General features: G+C 54.8%; 1 long non-coding RNA gene across 1 annotated transcript; it reads left to right on the top strand.

The window, feature by feature from the left end:
- Positions 1 to 754: 754 nt before the first annotated feature.
- Positions 755 to 7,225, top strand: LOC119869354. Its single transcript, XR_005369909.1, has 3 exons — positions 755 to 810; positions 5,499 to 5,641; positions 6,689 to 7,225. It is a non-coding gene; the product is annotated as an uncharacterized LOC119869354 (long non-coding RNA).
- Positions 7,226 to 9,044: the final 1,819 nt, after the last annotated feature.

Below are 9,044 nucleotides of genomic sequence, written 5' to 3'. Positions count from 1 at the left end.
CATGAGTCACCTGGGGAGGGCTGGAGGCAGCCAGTGAGGCCTGTCAGGTAGCCACCAGCCTCTGGACCCCGAGTGCCAGGCTAAGGGTGCCCCCCCCGCCCCCGCAGGGTGTGGGGAGTGCAGGAGAGTCCCGGGGAGTCCCGGGGAGGGGTGAGCTCCTTCTCTCTGACTTTGGGATGGGGTACTGGATTTTGTTTCATGGACCACAGTCCAATTCATGTGGTAACCCTAACCCAGGCGACCGAAATACAGGATATTCCCTGTTTTAGCCCTGAATCCATCCCCCAAGGTAGGATTAATAATTCAGCTCTTCACCGTGGTCAGGAGGTGGTGCAGGCAGGCCCACAGCCCCCCCCCACCCCACCCCAGTGCACCCCACTCAGAGCTGCGGCCTTGGGCTCAGAGCTGGGGACTTTCCACTAGACCCAGTGTCCGTCTGCGCCGGCCTCTGGTATTGGCGGGGTGTGGAGGGCACCGGGTGTCGGGGCGGGAGGGAAGGAAGTGCTGCCCATCTGTCCTGTCACCGGACACCCTCCAGGAATGGGCACCAGGCTCCCTGCTTCCCGGGTGGGAATAAACCCTTGAACGCCCCGCAGAGATAAAAGGTGCTATCTCCTCCCAGCCCTGAGTGTGGGCAGATGGGGCCTCTTGGGCCCTCCTCCGGCTCCCTCCGCCCGCTGTCTGGGGAGGCCGGGAGGGCCGGGCTCCTCAGGTCCTGCCCTCCCTGGAGATGCCCCATCCCTCTTTCCTATGAGTTCACCCGCACAACCCCGGACCAGTAAAGCCCGGGGAATGGGAGACCCAAGATGGGTAAGCATTCCGGGGGCCAGCTTGACTACTTTCTCAAAATGGGATGGTGAGCAAATCACTTCTTTGAGCCTCAGCTTCTCCCTCTGTAGAATGGGGGTGCTAACCTCTCCTGGGGGCTGAGTGGAGTCGGCGAGCCCTTTGCCAGCCAACCAGCATGTCAAGGTATTGATGAAATGGAGCCGGGCTGCCCGGGTTCCCATGCTCCGCTCCAGCTTCTGTAACTTTGGAAAACTTTTTTTTCTTAGATTTTATTTTTATTTATTCATGAGAGACAGAGAGAGACAGAGACAGAGACAGAGGGAGAAGCAGGCTTCCCACAGGGAGCCCAATGTGGGACTCGATCCCAGGACCCCGGGATCACACCCTGAACTGAAGGCAGATGCTCAACCACTGAGCCACCCAGGGGCCCCAACTTTGGGAAGCTTCACTTCCATTCAGTGTCTTGGTTCCCTCTTCTATAAAATGAGGGTTGTGAGGATGCCCCAGGTTAGTTCAGATAAAGCCCCTAAGGCAGGGCCCAGCACAGCGGCAGGTGCCGTGTTTTACCGCTTACTGATTTTCAGCGTTACTCTCGAATTCACCCTCTGATGGCTGCTGTGGGTGCCCCGGCCTCCCTCTCCTGGTCTCTCCCTGCTCTGGGGAGCCCCAGTGCCTCTTGCTCTCTTTCTCTTCCCCCTGAGGAAAACCCCGTGCCCACCCACATTTCCTCTCCTGTCCCAGGAAGGGGATGCTCAGTGGGGCCCTTCCCAGCATATGTGCAGTGGTTTGAGGCTCCCGGACAAACAGCCTTTCTGGCCTCGCTCAGAGCAGCTCTGTCCCCCTCCCACCCACCCAGTGCTGGGGCACGGACCACCCTTTTCCTCACCCAACGGGCAAAGTGCCACTTGGTGACTCATAGACTTGGGATCCCACAAAGTCAGGGCAGAAAGGGGCCTCGAGGCACCCCCCTGCTCCGTGCCCTTACCCCTTGCTCCCCACCCCTCAACAGAAGGCACTGGACCTCCAACGTGAGTCTCAGGGCAGCAAGACTGATCTGTTCGCTCCTGCTTTGGGGAAAATGTCGAAGGGCCACTAGGCCTGTGTCTCCCAGGCAGGGGATGAGCCTGTGTGTCCCTCCACAATCACAGCCGGGCAGACGGCCTTGGAGCCTTTGCTATTTGAGGGATGTTTTGATAACCTCTGATGACTCCTCTCCTGCCTGCAAAGCCCCACCCGACCACCGCGCTGTGGGCCTCCTCTTATCTCCTCTCCCTAAGCTCCCCATCCATTACTGTACACTGGTTTTATCTGAGCCTCCACGGACTGAGATTGATTTCTATGAATAATTGGAATAGCTGGCTGGTGACCCGATGGTGCTGCCACAGGGTGGCTGAGGCTTCGACGCTCACAACCGGCTCTTCCTCTCTCCGCATTCCTGTGGCGAGGGTCTGGTCCCGGCCACCCTAACCTTTTGCATGGATCATGGTTACAGCTTTCTGGCAGCCCCCCTGCCAAGCTTCTTGCCCCCCGCCCCCGTCATCCACTCCCAGCCAACCTGTAGAGAGCGGCCAGACACTGTAAAAGCTCGCAGCTTCCTAGAGAGCACCTGACCCTGACTTGACACATAGGCCCTTCTGATCAAATCCCAATCGAACCTCTCGGCCTGGCTGGTGAAGACTCATCCCCATGTAGCCTAAGCACAGTAAGGGAGGCCTCGGCCCAAGCTGCTACCTCTGGGTGTGCTCATTCAATCATTCATTCAGCCAACCACTGTTGGGCACCTGCCGTGTCCATGGCACACTAAGAAGGTGACAGGAATAAGGCTCAGACCTTGTCCTTAGGGAGCCCGTGGCTGGTGGGAGAGGCAGGTTCACAACCAGGCCATCTATAATGGAATGAGACAGGTGTCCTGGACAAGCAGAGGGTTGGGTGGGGCAGTGGTGATGGGGTCTCAAAGGGTCCAGACGGTCCTAACCTAACCCACTCTGGGATAGGTAGGGAAGGCTTCCTGGAGGAGGGGGCAGACGGGGGTCCTGAAGAAGGAGAAAATGGGCCGGATTAGCAAAAGAAACTTGACCTGTTAAACACTATTGACCTCTTGAGCCTGACCAATTCAACTGCAGCTTCTTCCAAGAGTTTCTCCTTAATTGGCAAGACCTACACTGGCCTCCCTCCAGCTCCCTGGGCATACAGCCGGTGTGGCACATGGGGCCCTGCGCTTAGAAGAGCCCCACACTTGCTTTAATTCTCGACCAGTGCTGTCTTGAAGTTATTCATAATTTCAATAATGTCTATATTTAAAAAGATTTTATTTATTTATTTGAGAGAGAGAGAGCAAGCAGGAGGAGGGAGAGGGAGAAGCTGAGCAGGGAGCCAGATGCAAAGCTGGGCCCCAGGACCCTGAGATCTTGACCTGAGCTGAAGGCAGACTCTTAACCAACGCAGCCACCCAGGCACCCCAATAATTTTCATTTTTCACTGGGCTCCTCCAAATTGTGTAGCTGCTCCCCTCCCCCTCAGCTCGTCACTTTCGAGCTTGTGTTATGTTTGTACTCCCCGAATGCCTTTTCTTTTCCGTGGGGAGCACTTGCAATTCTGGGTGGTTCGACCCTGTTGTCAGAGTTCAGCACACAGGTGGACCCCAAAGAAGCCTCTCTCTGTGAAAACTTTGGTGGATGACACCCCACTGGATCATGGCAGGGTCATCAAAGCCAGGCCATCTCCCAGGGCGAGAGACGTAGGCCAGCCTGCACCGGTCCAGGAATTTGGAGACAAGACAGATGTCTGTGGCTGCAGGTGACAGCAAGCGCTCCCCAGAGGTACTCCAGTACTCTTCTGCCCAGTGTCCCTTCTCAGCTGAAAGTCCTTCCCAGTGTCTAACGGCAGTCGTTCTTGCTACACTGATGCCCCCTCCCTTCTCAGGGCCTCTCCCCAGGCCTCTGGGCACAACAGAGAGAAGCTGGGAGGTAGGATGACAGCACCTTAATTTCCCTGCTAATTACAAGTGCTGGGAAGAGGGTGCTAAATGCCAGATAATTATCCAGGAGGAGACACGCGCCAGACTCCTGGCTGCTCCCAGCCTCAGGAATCTGACTTTAATGGTTTTCTTTTCTTCCTTTAAAAAAAAAAAGAGAGAGAGAGAGAGAGAGATAAAAAGAGTTAAGGCCTGGCCTTCTCTCTCCTTAGCCTTAGGAGGTAAAGAAAGCAGGCCCCTTCTTAAAGGCCCCCTCTGCCCCGGAGCAGAGATCCAGACCCTCCACGCTGGGTCTGGGGAGAAGGTCTGAGGATGGATGAGCAACCGTGTTCCTGCTTGAGTTAGGCTGAGGTTATGGAATGGGGTGGACGGGAGGAGGAGCCCCAGCCGGCTCCTCCCTGCTCCTCAGCGGCAGACACACACACACACACACTCCATCACCACCACACCACCACCACCACCATCACCACCACCCACAGCTCCACTTTTAAGAACGGGAAACCTAAAGCTGATGTCTTGTTCAGGGTTGGATGGCGTGAGGAGACAGGGAGGGGGCCCCTGCGGTCCCCTCTAGGGTCTCTGCCACTCATCCTGAGGGCAGGGGGTGAGGGCTTGGCAGTGTCACCCAGCTGCTTGGACTCACTCCTGTGCCCCATGCCTGCCAGCTTCAGGCGTAGCTTGAAAGACTCCCAACAGGAAGCTATTAAGTTGATGAGCATTCTTGTGGTCCTGGATTGATACAGGGACGCTCTGTTTTGTAAAGCTGTTGTAATTTCCATAATAACATTTTCCTCTTCTTAAATAAACTTGGACCCCAGCCCAAAGAATGTGGCTGGCTTTGCCTGGGGAATTCAAGACCTGAGATCATGGAGGGAACACTCCCTGGAAAGGTGGGGAGGGGGGACAGGAGAGCCACAGATCCCTCGTCCCAAGGGCGGGGACTCAGATGGGCCACTGGAGTCAGGCTGAGCAGGAATCTCAGAAGGACCCATAACTCAGCTTGGGCTGCCCAGGGCACTTCTATCCTCCTGGGTATATTCCTTTTACGACACAGAGAGGCGGCCTAGGACAGTGGCTAAGAATAGGGACTCTCAGTTTCAATTATAGGACCACTATAGACTACTTGTGTGAGGCTGGGAAAGTCCTTCACCTCTTGTGCCTCAGTTTCCTTGCCTAAAATATAGGATAATAATAGTCCATAATTTACAGGAACGTTGTGAGACTTGAACAAGATAATATAGATAAAGTGCCTACCTATCTGATACAAAGCACGTGCTCAACACATCTTTGAGAGAAATGAACACAAATGGCTGTCTCGCAGATAATTTTATAAATCTAAGTTTCTCAGGTTCTGGAGTCAGGGCATAATAAAATCTTAGCATCTTCAAGTGACTTGGAGAAAAACAGCCTTGAGGTAGTAATGTAATCAGGCGCTAATTAGCAATGTGGCATCTGATTGACATCTGAACTATGCAACAAGGTAATACTCCCGTCCTAAGGTCTTAAAGGCCCTCTAGCCTTTGCTCCCCCATCCCCAGGACCATAAGTCCGTTGCCTGAAGTCTGGCTCCTGGGAAGTCGACACTGAATACAGATCTGTCCCTGGTGGTCCTACTCCCTGGGCCACCAGAGTGTATCTGCTTCTCCTCCTGGGAGAGGTGGGCACATCCAGGTCCACCAAAGCCCGCTCCTCTCTGATGCCTTCTCTCAGACCAAGGCTTTCCATCACGGCCCAGGTGCACCGCCTTGGTCCGAGCAAGACCTACTAACTACCATCCCAGAGCGGACGCAGGTGCCCTGACCACGGCAGGGCCCAGTGAGACTTCTGTCACCCTTGATTATCCATCAACTTGGTCCAAGACCACGTTCTTTCTGGCAGGTGAGAGTCTCTGAGGCTCATTTCCTAGAGCCCATTTCTGTGAATAATTATAGGAGTGTGTTTGCGTGTGAGCGTGTGTGCACGTGTGTGTGTGCCTTGGTGTGTGCAGATGTGTAGAAGGTTGGAGAGGGACCTCTGAGGCTGGATCTCAGAAGGTAAGAACAGGAAGACTACAGAGGGGAAAGAGAGGAAATGGGGTGGCTGAAGTCCTTCCAGTGGGAGACCAGCCCCGCCCTCGCGTGACCAGCATCGCTGAAATGACCGCGGGGCAGCGGGATGGGAAGGCTCCTGTCTCCCGTGCCTCCCATCTGCAGAACATCCACAGTCCCCATAATTTTCCCACCCCCGTTTCCTTTTAGAGGAAGCAAACAGTCGGCTGGAGGAGTACCCGCGAGCCCCTGATGCTAGCGTGATTGAGCGGAAGGTGTTTGTCCCAGTCACCCTACAAGGCATCTTGGTGGGGGTTGGGATGCACAGGACAGTATGGGTGTGCTGTGCACCATGGTGCCCAGCCAAGGGGCGAGGCGGGGCCAAGATCCAGCCAGTGCCCTGCTCACAAGACACACACCCCACCTTGAAGCTGTGTCTAACCAGAGGAAGGGGTATCTTTTTCTAAGGCACACGCAGGCATCTTAAGGCCTAGCAGCAGGCAAGGGGGCGGTGGAGTGGGTGGAGAAATCATAAAAAATGTAGGCCCAGGAATATAGGAACTGGGAAGGGAGACAAGTTTCTTTTGCCGTGAGAGGCACAGGACTGACTCAAAGTCGACCCTTGTCCTTGAGCAGCTCCAGTCAAATTCAGGAAACCTCCCAACAGCCAACGAAGAGCCGCCACAGGAGCCTGGAGGAGGACGGGATGGGGTATCCAGCTCTGGGTGCTGGAGGATCAACCAGAGCACATCAGATAGGAGAGGCTGGGAGGGGAGGCCTCAGCAACATGTGGTGTTGGGGAACAGGGAACGTGATACGGTGGTCTGTAAGAAATATCTATCTGGCCATTCAGATGGCCAAAATATATTTCTCTTGTAATTTTGGTCTTCATCCACAGCTCTCAAAGCCTTTGGAATTTCCTGAAAGATAAGAGCAATGGGAGCATCTTTTATCATAACATTTGGCCTCTTGTCCTCAGTTTCCGAAATCCCTTCAGGGCCATAAAAGTGAATGGGTGTCTTGTTATTCATAACAAATCCCTTTCCACCACAACCTGGTTTATGTTAATGAGGTGACTTTTGGACTGCACTTAAGGAAGGGGGCTGGTTGCCAGGGGAACCAACAGAGACTAGAGGGTTGGAACTTGCAGTCCCGCTCCTTGACTTCCAGGGAGAGGAGAGGGGCTGGAGATTGAATCAACTGCCAAAGGCCAATGATTTCATCAATGCTTCCTATGAAATGAAGCCTCCATAAAAACCCAAATGGATAAGTTCCAGAGAGCTTCCAGGTTGGGGACCAGAACTCTTCCATGTGCCACTATGCTGGGTCCCAAACTCCATGAGGATGAAGCTCTTCTGTTCCAGACCTTGCCCTACAGATCCCTTCATCTGGCTGTTGGTTTGTGTCCTTTAATAGCTTTTGTAATAAACCAGTAATCTAGTGAGTAAATGGGCTTCCTGAGTTTTGTGAGTTGCCCTAGCAAATCAATCCAACCCAAAGAGGGAGTTATGGGAGCCTCTGATTTATAGTGGGTTGGTCAGAAGTACAGAGAGGATCTGGACTTGGGATTGGCCTCTGAAATGGAGGCTATCTTCTGGGACTGGGCCCTTAACCCATGGAATTGGACGCTACCTCCGATGAGGCGAATAAGATCAGAATTGAGTTGAGCTGTAGGATACCCAGCTGGCGTTGGAGAATCGCTTGGTGCTGTGGGGAACCCCCCTACCCCCCGCTTAGCCCTTGCCCCCAACACACGCATGTTGGAATTGAGTGTTGGAATCATTCTAGGAGTGATTTAGCTTCCAGCACAGGGCTTAGCATGAAGAAGGCCTTCCATCCTTCCATGCATATCTGATGAATGTGTAAGTGGTTGGATGAAGGTGCGTGAGTGACCGTGATTGTGAGGGACTGGAGGGAGGTGGGCAAGGTGTGGAGCTGGAGCGCCTCCACAGGCTCTATGTAAGACGCTCAGATGTTTGTCTTGGTGGTGGAAAGCTATCGATGACACGATCAGATTTGGTAGAATGATCCCTGTGGCAGAGATGTGGACAGGGCTCTGAGGGGTGATACTGCAGCCAGCAAGGTCACTATCAGCCACGTGTGTTGTCATCATCCTGTGGCAAGGCTAGGATGGCAATTCTAGATGCAATTCTAGATGGCTCCTAGATCCTGTGGCAACTAGGAGCTGAGTGGATGAGACTGGGCAGGCTGTGGTCCAGGGGCCTCTGAGGCTGGAGGAAGGTAGACCTAGACACAAGGCTGAGCTGCCTGTGTGGCTGGAGAGGGTGCTGGAGGCAGAGACACCCTTGGGTGCTCTTCGAGTCTGGTCTTTGTGGGTGTGAGGCTTCTTCTCCACTAGCAAGATCCTCACCTGCCTAGTTCAGAGCCTGCGGGTCAGAAGCAGCATCTGGAATCTCTCCCAGTATGGTCATGAGATAAGCTCCCTCCCAATTCCAGAGCTTGGAACCCAGGGATCACATGAGTTGCCAAATCTGCAGCTCTGGACACAGCACCTGCTCCTCCCACAGGAACTTCCGGGAAAGAGGGTCGTGGTTGCTGGCTTCTACGGAAGAGGAGCCAGAGGCTCAGCTGGGCAGAAAGCAGGGATGGGTCCTGCGAATCTGAGGAAAGTAAAGCCTGAGAGAAGAGGATTTGAGCCCCAGCTCTCCCAAGTGACTGTGACCAGGTCACCCCCCCATGCTGCCCAAATGGAGAACTCCGAGGACACCAGCCCAAGGCAGGGGAGCAAGAGGCTCTGCAGCCCCTTCACTTCTCTCATTAGGATCGAGGCCCAGGGCTTTCCAGCCGCTTTGGAAGAGGCAGGTGGGTGGAAGGTATGTTTGGAAAAGGACGGGTATCCGAAACACGGATGGGTAGTGGGCTTGGGGTGAACGTGCCCCGTGAGTGAGGAGGGGGCAGCAGGTGTGTGAAGGAGGCAGGGGCTGAGGCCCAGCGCCCATCCATTCTTCCCTATTTGTGCAGCCTGGCATCCTCGACCCTCTGCGATCATCCTCCCTGCGTCTGTGGCCCGTTCCCCACCCCAGCCTAGACTCCGGCTCCTCGCTCGTCTCCAAACGCCCCCTCCCTCTCGGCTGCACCTGTTCGCTCATCCCACGTCCGTCCCGCGTCCATCCCGCGTCCGTCCCGCGCGTCTCCCCATCTGCTCGGAGTGCCCGCCGCCCTTCTCTGGCTGCTGCCTCTCTTCCCACTTCATCCTCAGCCTGTCTCCTTCCTCACTTAGGAGACGCTGTGTT

The sequence above is a fragment of the Canis lupus genome, chromosome 15, assembly GCF_011100685.1.
Source record: "Canis lupus familiaris isolate Mischka breed German Shepherd chromosome 15, alternate assembly UU_Cfam_GSD_1.0, whole genome shotgun sequence".
NCBI classification, from domain to species: domain Eukaryota; kingdom Metazoa; phylum Chordata; class Mammalia; order Carnivora; family Canidae; genus Canis; species Canis lupus.
The sequence above is the reverse complement of the archived record's forward strand: the minus strand, read 5'-3'. Positions and strand labels throughout refer to the sequence as shown.